The 12,516-nt window shown below is 51.5% G+C and overlaps 1 pseudogene; it reads left to right on the top strand.

The window, feature by feature from the left end:
• The window catches only part of LOC110349597 (uncharacterized), a 29,196-nt pseudogene extending 25,751 nt beyond the window's left edge, over window positions 1–3,445 (top strand).
• The last annotated feature ends 9,071 nt before the right edge of the window (window positions 3,446–12,516 follow it).

Raw genomic sequence — 12,516 nt, 5'->3', positions numbered from 1 at the left:
CCTATTCATACTGCTTTTTCCAAGAAATCAGCCTTGGATGATAACCTGGCTGGGGCTGCAGCCTCTCCCTCCCTGTCTCTAAGGCTGGAGAGCCCTTTGCCGCCTCCTGGTGACTCTAGTTTAAATCTTCTCAGCAACTCTGGCCAAGTCTCCAGCTCACCTATGTGAGTATCTCAGGCCATGGATCCAGACTGAGACACCCAGGCCCCATGCTGTCTGTCATTTTGTGGGACAAAGGTGATCATGGGTCACAGACAGCATCAGGCCCACTGCAATCCTAATTCTTCAGGCAACAGCGTGCACAGAAAAAGCCCCGCTCTCCTGGCTCCTTGGCAACTAGGGTGGGCTTTGGCACATGAGTCTGGCAATCAGACGTCAATGAATATCAACTGGTGGTGTTCCTGATTTAAAGGAGGGAATTTCCAGCTGGCACCATGCTCTGCTCTTTTTCTTCTAGAATGTGCTTGTGATGACTGGAGGCCTAGCAGCCATCTTATGAGCATGAGGGGGGAAAGCCATATGCTGGGGTTAGGGGGATGGAAAGTTAGAGGAAATCGGGGCCACAGACAACAGCACGGACATAAAGGCCCAGCCTTGGCTCCCTATCCTCTGTGAGGAAAACAAGCACTACTGGGTTGAGCCTCTGAGGCCAGGAAAAAGGAAGTCCCCAGCAGTAGAGGAATGACTAATGCTACCCACATTCTGCAACATGGTGTAGCCTTGAGAGCTGTGGGTGACGGTTAATCATGGTGGGCGGTCACTGCTGAAAATGTGCACGTTGGACCACAGCTCTCTTAGCATGTGCGCCACCGCAGCTGCCACTGCTCCTCCCATTGGCACTGTACCCCAAGGGACAGGATGGGGCTGAGGACCCTCCACCCGCAGGTGCGCATCAGGGGGACAGGGAGCCCTAGTGGCTGCCTCTGAGCCTCCACTCTTGCTCACGTGCATGTGAGGGTGGGCGTTGCTCTTGTCTTCACGCCCTCCTGACCTTGGCCCCGTCCTCCCTCTCGTCCTTCTGAGAACGTCTCCTTGTCCCCAGAGGACCCACACTCCCTGTCCTGGAAGGGCCCTGTGACCGAGACCTCTTGCCTGGCCACCTGGAAGCAGGTGGCACGGAGCGGGCGCAGTGGAGACAGATGGTGCCCGGAGGGGCAGATTCGATTACCTGCTTCTTTCCCAAGCCAGTCTGCCGTAACCATGTTAGGGCCATTATTGATTGGGCTCCTCTCAGCCACAGCTGGAGATTGGGTTTGTTTGTGACTTGTTACATCCGCTGGGAGGGAGATGGATGGGCCAGCTGCTTGGAAGTCTAGGGAGGAGGCAAGAGGAGGCCATGTGGGGACATGTGGGAAGTGGGGTCAACCAGGGCCGAGTCAGGACTCAGTGACAGGGGTCTGGAGTGCCCAGCAGAAGCCATAGAAGGCACCTGAGCAAGGACAGTGCAGGAGAAAGTAGTTTAGGAGGAGGGGACCAAAAGGTGTGGCAAAAAACGGGTGAGGCAGCCCTATCTGTCCCCAAAGAGGATGGAAGATGGAGCCAGGGGCCCGGGCTCACAGGCTTAGATAGAGGCACAGGATGCAGGGTAAGGCAGCAGATGCTGCGCTCGCTTCACCTGTGATCACCCTCATGCAGCGCTGGATGTGGCCCTTGGGGTGACTCAATGCATCTACCAGGGACACCACAGTGGGACAGTCATGGCTGCTCTCACAGGTTTGAAGCCTGCCCACTCTCCATGGAGTCTCATGACTTCCCCGGGCTCAAGATGCCAGGGGTGCTGCGTGGGGGTAAGGAGAGGGCCCTTCCTCACTGCTGGGCCCTGGGCCCTGGGTGCTGTGTCCTGCTCTGACCGAGGACCCTGGGCAGGGACCACAGCCCAGCTGCACTCGGCTGCTCCCTGCACCACTGGCTGAGTTGGGCTCCTGTATTCCCGGACTCTGTTTCTCTAATCCTGGGATTAGTGAGAGGGGAATTGGCAGGGCTCACAGCAGCTGCTCGGCATGGAAACGTTCTCCAGGCTCCCCAGCCTGCCCTGCCTGGCTCCCTCTATACCTCAGACCTCCAGCAATCCAGACTGGGTTGGGGCTGTGGGCCAGCGGACATCAGGGCCAGGCTGCACCCCGGGTTGCCCACCCCGCTCATGCCCAGGAAGAGCACTGATGGGGATCATGTCCCTGTGGGGAAGCCAAGAGGACCAGGAGTGACTGGATCCCAGCCAGCCCCTAATCCCTTGCTCACACTCTCTTCCTTAAGGATTTTCCGTGGAAAAAAATCTGCTTCATGTTCCCAGCTGGGAGATGATGAATGGTGGAGGGGGCGGGGATAGGGCTGGGGAGCCCCATGGAGTTGGACAGAGGGCACCCCCGCTCCTGATCTGTACAGCGCAGCCCTGACAGGCCACCGGCCACCAGCCCCAGGCCGGGCCCCCAGTGCTGGTCTGTGTTGCTCTTCTCCTGTCCTCACAGCAGGCGACCCCTAAAGCCGGAGCCTGCAGCATCCAGCAGGAAGTCTCATGTTGGCAAGTGTAATTGTGGTGTGGTGGGCAGCGATGGAGGAGGTCACAGTGGTAGCCATGGTGGGCATGATGTCGGCGACAGTGTGGTGTGAAGGGGTCGTCAGAGGTCATGGAAACACCAAAACCTTGATGAGCACTGAGGAGGAGGGCTGGCCAAGGTGGGCTTCACAGCTCCCCTGCAGTCACCTGGGCAAGCCACCTCTCCAACTCCCACTTTCCTATTGGAAACATGAGACTAATGTGAGCAAGTGGTGGCATTCCAGGCTCAGAACCCAGCACTCCGGGCAGGCCACTGACCCCTCAGTTCTGCCCCAGTTTGGGGACTGCTTCAATCCTCTGTCTGCTCTGAGTCCTTTGCTCTGCCCACAGACTTCCTCCTGCCGTTCCCGTGGGCTCTTGCCTGAATCACCAACTCCATCCTTCCTTTGGAGCCCCCACATCCTAAAATCACAGACTCTGTGCCTACTGCCCCTGCTTCCTGCACCCACTCCCTCCCTCCCTTGCCCTCGGCTCCCCGGGTTCCCAATGCCGCAGAAGGAAGCCGGAAGCATGGCTCTCCAAGCCACGGCTCAGCCTCAATTTCCTGGGGTGTGTGTGGGGAGGAATTTGGTCTAAGGCCATCATGGCTTTTCCGCAAGGCCTCCAGGACCCCGCAGCAGAACTCCTTCTGCCCTCATTGGGGCCCCTTGCTCAAGGCCTCTGGAGGTTGATGCTCCAACAGCCTCTCCTCTCCACATGTGACCATTGCTGGGGTCTAGCTTTGGGTTCCAATTCCAGCCTGGCCACAGCAGGCAGCAGGTCGGTCCGCTCAGAGCTGGCACCCAGCTGGGGCCTCTCCAATTTCTTAAATGGGGGTGCATGGCCCTGATCCCCTCAGGTTCTTCCTAGATCCACCTGCTCTCCTGGGCCCAACATCTCACAAGCCCTCTCCCTCCCACCCACTGGTCCTCCAATCCCCTTGCCATGATTCTCTTAAGAGGAACATAGAATTTAATTTTATTTTCAAACCATGAAACCAGCTCATCATTTAACTTTGCATTTTAAAAAAGCTATTATCCTGATTAATCCTCTTTGGTATTAATGCCAATAAATTATATAAATCTTGAATCTTTTTTTAACTCAGAAAAATAAACTCTGTTAGGATGATCCATCATATATTAATCTGTGTTGTATAAACTGTTAGCTTTAAAAAACCAAAATGCCTTTGAGACACTGATGCAAGTATCCCTGGCGAGAGTGCAGATGTCTGCTCCCTTTCAGTAACAGCAGCTTGGGATGTGGGGATCCACTTCCTGCTGAGGGCAACTAGAAGAGCTGTGTATTTTAGTGGACTGGGAAGCTGGGCATGGTGGTAGACACCTGTAATCCCAGCACTCTGGGGGGCTGAGGCAGGAGGATTGCAAGGTCCAGCCCAACCTGTGCAATTTAGCAAGACCTTATCTCAAAATAAAAAATATAAAAAGGCTGGGGAATGTAGCTCAGTGTGAAGGCCCTGGGTTCAATCCTCGGCACTGAAAATAAAATACAATAAATATAATAAAGCAGACTGTTTACAGCATTAATGAGATAAACCTAGCCACAGGGAATTCCTGAGCCAGGATGCAGAGGGGACTGAGACAAGGAGGTGAGCCTAGGCGTTTCCATCAGGAATGGAGGAAGTGGTTGAAGCTGAATGAGGGATGGTGTCTTCTTACAGAGAGGATTTAGTCTCATGAGACTACAGGAGGGGCGTTTGTTGGTTTGGGTGAAGACTGCAAAGTCCTGCTGTGGTAACAGAGGGTGAACTGGAAGAAGGCAGGTTTGCAGGACTTGCAGCCTTGGCTGATCTCAGTTCCTGCCCCAGATTAGGGGGATCCATGGTTGCTGGTGCCCTCCAGTTCCCATAACTCTTCTCTGCAAGAAGACACCATCCTCTGTCAGATGAGTTCCAGAAACAATTTTGCAACTACGATGTCCAGGGCCCCAAAAATAAGACAATAAAACAACAAAACACAACCCATGAAAGAATAAAAATACACACACACCCAAGCAAAGTATGAAACCAAAAAATAAAGAGGAGACATATGATGAGAACAGACAACAGAAATAAAACATAAAAGAAAATACAAATGGGATGTGGTGCACACCTCTAATCTCAGTACTTGGGGAGGTTGAGCCAGGAGAATCGCAAGTTTGAGCCCATCCTGGGCAACTTAGCAACTTAGTGAGACTCTTTCTCAAAATAAAATGTAAAAAAGAGGCCTGTGAATATAGTTCAGTGTGAAGGCTCTGGGTTCATTCCCCAGTACCACAAAACAAAACAAATACAACAGGAGTGCTGGATGTTGGAATCATCAGATGAATATTTTAAAAATTCTTAAATGCTTATAAGGGAATAAAACACATGATGGAGATAAGAGTTACTGAGAATTTTGGTAGAGAAGGAAAACTTTCTTTAAAATATGGAAGTTCTAGAAAAATTATCTGAAACCAAGCACTCAAATTATAGGTTTAATAGCAAATGAGCTAATGAGTTAGAAGATAGATCAGAAAACAATATCAGAATGCAAGGTGAAAAGGTAAAAGGATGGAGAATACGAAAAAGAGTTGAAGGAACATGAAGAAGACTGTGGAAGGTGGAAGAGGACTGGGCAAAAAGTAACGTGTGGAGGGACAATGGCTGAGATCTTCCTAAAACCAAGGAGCGGTCAGTCTGTATGTGCAGTGAGCCCCAAGAACCTACAGCAGCACAGGTGAAAAGGTACACACGTTTCACCATCAGAGTGTGCCCAAAGACAAAGAGATTAAAATAGAACCGGAGAAAAACACAGATTATCTTCAATGGGGCCATGGATACTTAGAAAGCTGACTTCTTCGGGGAAACAGTGGAAGCCAGGGGAGATAGAACCGTTTAGGGGCTCTGCAAGAGAGGATAAGCAACGAGTCAGATGTGTGGATATTTCCTTTACGAACAGTCTGCCCCGCAGTATAACCTAATTCTGACACTAACCCGAGTCAGTGTGGACCCCTTAGATAAAGAGGCTGAGCCCCCTTCAGCTGCCAATTGTAGGTCCAGACGGTGACTGATCAATCAATTTTTTTTTCTAACTATGACCTTTTCATTTTTTGTGTTCTTTGTGGCCTAGAGTGAACTCCACCAGGGTGAACCATCAAGATTCAACATTTAACTATTGTTTTTTCCGTTCTTTAAAAAAATGTTTCCCTTTTATAATTAGTGCCTATTAATTTTACAAAACATTGAGTTCCAGTGTGTATAACATATTTTGATCATATCCATCTCCCCTATTATATCCTTCCACTCCCTCTCTTCCCTTCCTTTTATCTAATAATAGTCTCCCTCCTACTTTTATGTCACATTTTTTTTAGATTCCACGTATTTGGGAGTATGTGGTATTTGTCTTTCTGAGTCTGGCTTATTTACCTCACCATGCTGCTCCCCAGCGCTATCTGTGATCTGGTAGCTGTTAACTGAGGGGCTCCCAGCACCCCCTCCTCAGGTTCAATTCCTTTGCCAGAGAGGCTCCTAGAACTCAGGGTAGAACTTGATTTTATATTCAACTTAATACAAGGGATATTTGAGAGGCTACATGTGAATATCCAGAAGAAGAGATTTCACAGAACAAGATGTGTGGGAAAGGGCACAACACGTTCATGCCCTCTCTGGACAAACCAGCCTCTGGAACCTACATGTTTGGCAGCCCAGAAACTCTAAATCCAGTACTTTGGGGTTGATGGTTCATTATTTAGGTGCCATTGATTGCATTATTGTCCATGTGATGAACTTGACCCCTTTCAGCCCTTCTGCTCACCTTCCTGGAGGTGGGGGATGGGGTGGACTGCAAGTTCCAACCCCCCAACCAATCCCGTAGTAGGCTCTCCTGGAAACTGGCATCCATCCTGACGCTACCTAGAAGCCCCCAGCCACCCTCATCTTGTTAGCACCCAGGAAAATGCATTGCCTAAGTGACTTCAAGGGTCTTAGGAGCTGCGTGTCAGGAAACTGGGCCAAAAACAGTTCTTATTACAAATCAAAATAGCATAAGGACTGGACAAAATAAATATCTTATAATTTACTACTCAGAAAACATTATCCAAAAATGAAGGTGAAATGTTTTTTAGATAAATAAAACATTCTTTTTTCAGACAAGTAAAACCTGAGAGAATCTGGGCATGGCAGTGTGCACCTATAGTCCCAGATACTTGGGAGGCTGAGGCAGGAGGATCACTTGAACCCTAGGAGTTCATGACCAGGCTGGGCAACATAGCAAGACCCTGCCTCAATTGAAAAATAATTTTTAAAAATCTAAGAGAATTCATTACTAGCAGACTCATATTAATAGGGTGATTTTGAGGGAAGAACAATCCTGAATGGAAGTTCAGAGACATAGGAAGGACAATGAAATGACAAACATATGGGTAAATATCAAATAATATTGGCTACATATATAGTAATAATAATGATGGTTTTGGGGGACTTCAGGTTCAGAGGTTCTGCCACGCATTTTAAGGAAGTCAGCTTTGTTTTAAATGCATGCTGTAATCTCTGGGCAGTTATTAAAAATTATAAAGAAGTAAGTAACTTCCAAATGAATAGAGAGGGATAATTGAATAACCTACTTCCAAGAGAAGGCAAAGAAGGAAGAGAAAAAAGAACACAGGCAAGTAGGACATTTAGAAAGTATGTATTAAGATGACAGGTTTTTAAAAATCCAAATACAAAAGCAATTTCATTATATATAAAATGACTACATTTTCCCATTAAAACAAAAGTTTTCAGATTTTCAGACCTATTTTGGATAAGAACAAAATCTGACTACTTGTTTACATAGAGGTACCTGAAATATAGAGATGAGGACAGATAAGGGATGGGGAAAGCTCTAACACGCAATGCTAACAAGAGCTATGTTAAAATAGACTAAATAGTAAAGCAAAAGCATTACCCTGTATAGATAGTTCATAATGATATAAAGTTCAGCTCCCCATGAAGACATACTCACTGTATCTCTATGCACCTGATAACTTGACCACAAAATATATAAAGGAAAAATCAACAGAAACATATTGTTCTACTTCCTTCTCTGACTTCCTGGGGTCCTAAGAGCAAGGCATTTTAGTGTTGGGGTCCTCTCTGAGATACTCTGTCGGGTTCCCTTGGGGAGTTGGGTTTAGGCAGGAAGCCACTCGGCTAACTCACTCCTCTCATAAGTAAAGAACACGTGTTGCAGGTGCTGTTCCTGCCTGCCTCATCTGCACTTGCCACATTCCTGCACAGCTACCTGCTGGCTTCAGTTGCAGGCAGAGACTCCAGGGCTCTTCCTGGCTCCAGAGCCCGCTCCTGGGTGTGAGCATGCTGGACTCAGCAATCCTTCCCAGCTTCTGCTCCCTGGGAAGAACTCAGAGGTATTCTCTGTACTCCCCTTCCTCCTGAGACCTCTAACAGACTGAGTTCAGCAGGAACTGGCAGGATAAAATCCATCCTCTGGATTTTTTCTGCTCCAGAGTCAGGAGCAGAAACCCTGATGCTCAGCCAGACACGCAGAGCCCCAGAACTGAAGTTTGGGTCCTCCTTGGGCACCCTGAATGCTCTGCTTCCCAAATCCTGCTCTTGCTTCTCAGCCAACTCCTCTCCTGGGCACCTGACTTCCTTCTTCCACTGCCCCCATGTCCCCCTACCACCAGGAGCCCATGCCTTCCTCAGCGTTTAGCTGAGGTGATGCCTCCATGACGCTGTGGTCTCACCTGTTCCCTCTTCCAGATGCCACAGACTTTGGCGATGGACTTTAAGGACAGATGCCTTTGAAGTCCTCAAGAATCCATACCTCTGGGCCCCCTTACTGGAATGCAGGAAGACAAATTTTCTGTGCCACCTTGGACTAATCCTTTCCTGCCTTGGCTCTTGGCTTCTGTGAGTGCACAGTGAGTGCTTGGGCTGGAATCAGTGCCCCCAGGAGGGTGCAGTACAATTCTTCCTGGGCAAACTGCCTGTACCAGGGGCCAGTTATCATCGTGGGCCCCTGGCACCCAGTGCTAGCTTCCCTCATTGAAAAGTCACCACTATGTTTCAAAGCACTCTGTGTTTCAGAGCACACTATGTTTCAGACCATCTCCTCCAGACTGGTGCTTCCTGAGATGCTTCTGGCTTAGAACCCTCCAGGTGGCACGCAGGGACCACATAGGGGTCTGATGGAGGAGAAGTTGGAACCAAGGACACAAATGTCCAAGCTGTGTCCCAGCACCTGAGGCCAGAACTCTTGTCCAGTTTCCCAGCCATCAGCTGGACAACAAGGGGCCGGGTGGCACTGGGACCATCCTGTCAGAATGCTTTTCTCCAATGGGCACAACCCAGGTGTGGACAGATGTGCAATGTGAAGAGTAGACGCAGGACCCTGGTGGGTCTGCTGGAGACTTGGCCATGGCCAGGGGCAAGAAGGGTCAATTTATACCAGCAAGGGCTAGGGTGGGTGGGAAGGGGACAGCTGTGACCCAGAAGCGGGAGAGGGCTCCAGCTGGAATACCAGAAGCACCTGCTGTGGTTACGGCAGCAGAACGTTTGTGAGAATGCTCCTGCTGGGGAGGCTGTGATTGCAGCTGGCTGTCTAGACCGCCGGATGGAGGTGGGATGGGGTGGGGAGCAGCCCATGTCAGGGAGGGTGTCCAAAGATGGCAAGGGCAATGGGACACTGCAGAGCAGAGGAGCCATCCTCAGAGGTGAGGCGGGGCTTGAGAGACACTGGAGGGCTGCTCCACGATGAGAGCTCAGGCTGAGTTCTGGGAATCAGTCCATGTGTTAAATCACTGAGTCATTGTCCAGCATCCCTGGCTGGAATGAGACTACCCCAACCCTGTACGTGTCCTGGGGCCACAGCTCATTGAATGTGAGGGTCAGAGCACTGTGACTGAGAAAGGAAGAATTAGAAGGGGAGGAATTTGTCAGCTGGATGCAGGGGAAGCTGCTGTGCCTGAAACAGCTGGCCCCTGGCAGAGGGGAGGATGGGGCTGGAGAGAGCTGCCAGCCAGTGTCACCTGAGCTAATGTACACAGCTGCCTGGTGAGCTAGAGACTGGGACCCCTATTTTGCAGATGAGCAAATAGAGGCACAACTCATGAGTCAGAGGGTATTTCTCCAGGCTCCTCCCATCTCCAGTAGTCCTCGCTGCCATCTCTGCCCTCTGTGGGTCTCAGGTGGAAGCTGCCACATCTGTCCCCCTGGGGGATCACACTGCTTTTCCAGAAGTCTGCTTAGAGATCTGGTCCCCACTGTGAGGAAACTGATAAAATCAAATTTCTGAACTTTGCACCCCAAACGCCCAGTCTGGAGGGCTCCACCAAACACCTGGTGTGCCAGCTGGCACATCTGAGTGTGGTCATGTCCTCACTCTGCTTGCAGCCACGCACCCACGTTAACTCAGCCAACGCTCATAGCTGCCCGGGAGGATGCCAATCAGCCTGTCTTAGAGATGGGGAATGGAGCCGGACAGGGTGAATAACTCATAAACCAGGGTTCAGATCTATGTGAGTTCCAGAGGCTCCCAGGGAAGGGCTGTCTGGAGCTAACTAACTGTCCTGGAGCTGAGGATGGCTGGATTTCAGTTCCAGAAGCCTGCTGTCACTTTCCAGCCACCCTGATAAGGTGCTGTGTGATATGAGACATCGCTCACACTCTCTGGAGTCCCCTGGGCCCTGGGTTAAATGAACAGGGTGAACTGGGTGATCCCTGGCTGGGCCGCTCTGCTGGCATTTCAGGAGGCAGCAGCAGTCTAAAATAAGCAGCGGGAGCCACGCTGTGGTCGGGAAGGGCAGCCTGGGACATGCGTGTGTGAAGCCGGGAGGTGCTCTGTGGTGAGGGGGTGTCTGGGCTAATTGCATGAGCTCAACGGGGGCCGCTTTCTCCTCTCCATGCCCGCAGCTGGCTATGAGTCACTGATGGGTCAGTGGCCACAGCGGGCTGCTGGAGGCGGGGCAGGACTTCAGTATGGATGAAGACATGTCAGACCTGGGATCAGGCTGGGGACTTCCAGGGGGACTGTGTGCTCTCCTTACCTCTCCTGGGCACTCCTACCCCCTTCTGCCATCTCCCTGCACACAGTACCCCATCTAGAGTGGCTCAACCAACCCAACATACTGCTGCCCAGCTCACATTCCCAAGCACTAGCAGAGGGAAGCTGAGGCAGGCAAGGTGGGGGCGAGCCTGCTGGGCATGGGCTAGGCATGCATCTAGGCTTCTGGACCTGCCCACAAGGGCTCAGAACCAGTCGCTGTAGGCAGCCCAGTGTCAAAGGAGGCACAGGTCAACCCCACCCAAGACCCCAGGAGGAGCCTCTCAGATGGGGTCACTCCCAGCAAGAGACCCAAAGACAGTGTTGGATGGGGTTAGGGTGAGTGCCTTCCAGACACATCTCCTGCTGCCCCAAGTGTCACCCCGTGTGACATGCCCACCTGGCGGCTGACTGGGTGATTCAAAGGTACTTTCCTGTGTGGGTGTGTGCTGCCCTTGGGAGCAGGCCCTGGGTTCATTGTCTGCAGAACTTCTGGCATAGTGCCAGGGTCACAGTCAGTTCTGAGACGAGGTCAAAGGTCTCCAGCCGTCTGCTCAGCATGTGACATTCTCTGTTGTACTCATGGGTCATGTTTCATGCATTCATTCATTCACACATCTATCCAGCCATTCATTCATATATTCATTCATTCATTCATTCATTCATTCAGCAACAGCACCTCCAAAACCAGCTCCTCTTGGACCAGCTTAAACCAGAAGCTCATAGTCTCTGAGGCTGCCCGGGCCACATCATGACCATGTTTTACTATTTTTTGCTTGTTTTGCACTCAGAACTGGGGTTTGAACTCAGGGCCTTTGCACTAAGCTACATACCCAGCCCTTTCCAGGTAGGTGAGCATCCCTGGGTCTCCCTGGGGGCGCTGCCCTGGCCTTCACTCCTGCTCTGCCCTTGTCCCGGGCATGGGGAGGGACTCCAGGGAAGACCCCCAGAGACTCCCAGCCTCCTGCTCCCCATGAGCCCCCTGGCTTCCATCAGGGAGGGGGTGAACTGCACCTTTGGATCTAGATTTTTGGTTTTTTTGAGGCAGGGTCTGGCTGTGTAGACCAGGCCAGCCCACACTCACTAAGTAGTCCAGGCTGGCCTTGAATTCACAGTGATTCTCCTGTTTTAGCCTCCCAATTGCTGGGATTACAGACACTCACCAGCACGCCTGGCTTGCACGCAGGTTTAAGGTCCTCAGCTCCAGCTCTCACCCCCCTCCCCCGGCCTCAGGAGCTCACAGTCCCTGCCTGCCTTTGAGCTGTCAGCACCCCAGTTCTGGGCTACTGGCCCTTGGGGCACCAGATTGCATGACAAGGAGAGCATTCTGGGGTCCGAGGCCCCAGAATGGAATCATGTGCACATGTGTCTGCATATGTGTGTGTACATGTGTGTCACAGACTAACCACTGGGACCCACAGAAGCAGCCCTCCAGCCAAGCACCCGATTTCCAAGTCTCTGCTCCAGAGGGGAAGGACCTTCAGCCCATGCATGGAGGGAGCTGACCTTTCTGTCCCAAGGGTCTCAGGGACACTCTCTGGCTGTTAACAGCAGGGATGGCAGAACAGGGGGCTCTGAGGGGCTCCCCACATCTCCTCCAGTGCCCAGAGGGCACCCAGGAGGTGCAGCTGAATGAACGGGTCAAGCCCATCCTCCCTGGCCCAGCCCTGGCCTCCCTACCTATGTCCTTTAGAGGCTGTGAGCACTGAGTTATTCTTAGCAGGCTTCATTCATCAGAGGGTGACAGACGGTGTCCTGCATGGAATGCCTTGGTGCCAGGGGAGCCAGTGTGTGTGGGGGTGTGATTCTTGTCTATGGGCAGGAGCCATTGCCTTCAGGGACTCCGGTCTGAGGGGGACACAGCCCTGACCTTGGGGAACCCTGCTGAAAAGAGGTGGCACAGTGCAGATCCTGGGAGCTCCCCGTGACACAGTAGACTCACCATGGCTTTCCTAGGCCTCCAGG

The sequence above is a fragment of the Heterocephalus glaber genome, unplaced genomic scaffold, assembly GCF_053883595.1.
Source record: "Heterocephalus glaber isolate CG9 unplaced genomic scaffold, H.glaber_assembly_v1.0 deba00001497, whole genome shotgun sequence".
Lineage (NCBI taxonomy): Eukaryota > Metazoa > Chordata > Mammalia > Rodentia > Bathyergidae > Heterocephalus > Heterocephalus glaber.
Note: the sequence above shows the minus strand (reverse complement) of the source record. Positions and strands in the feature narration are given on the sequence as shown.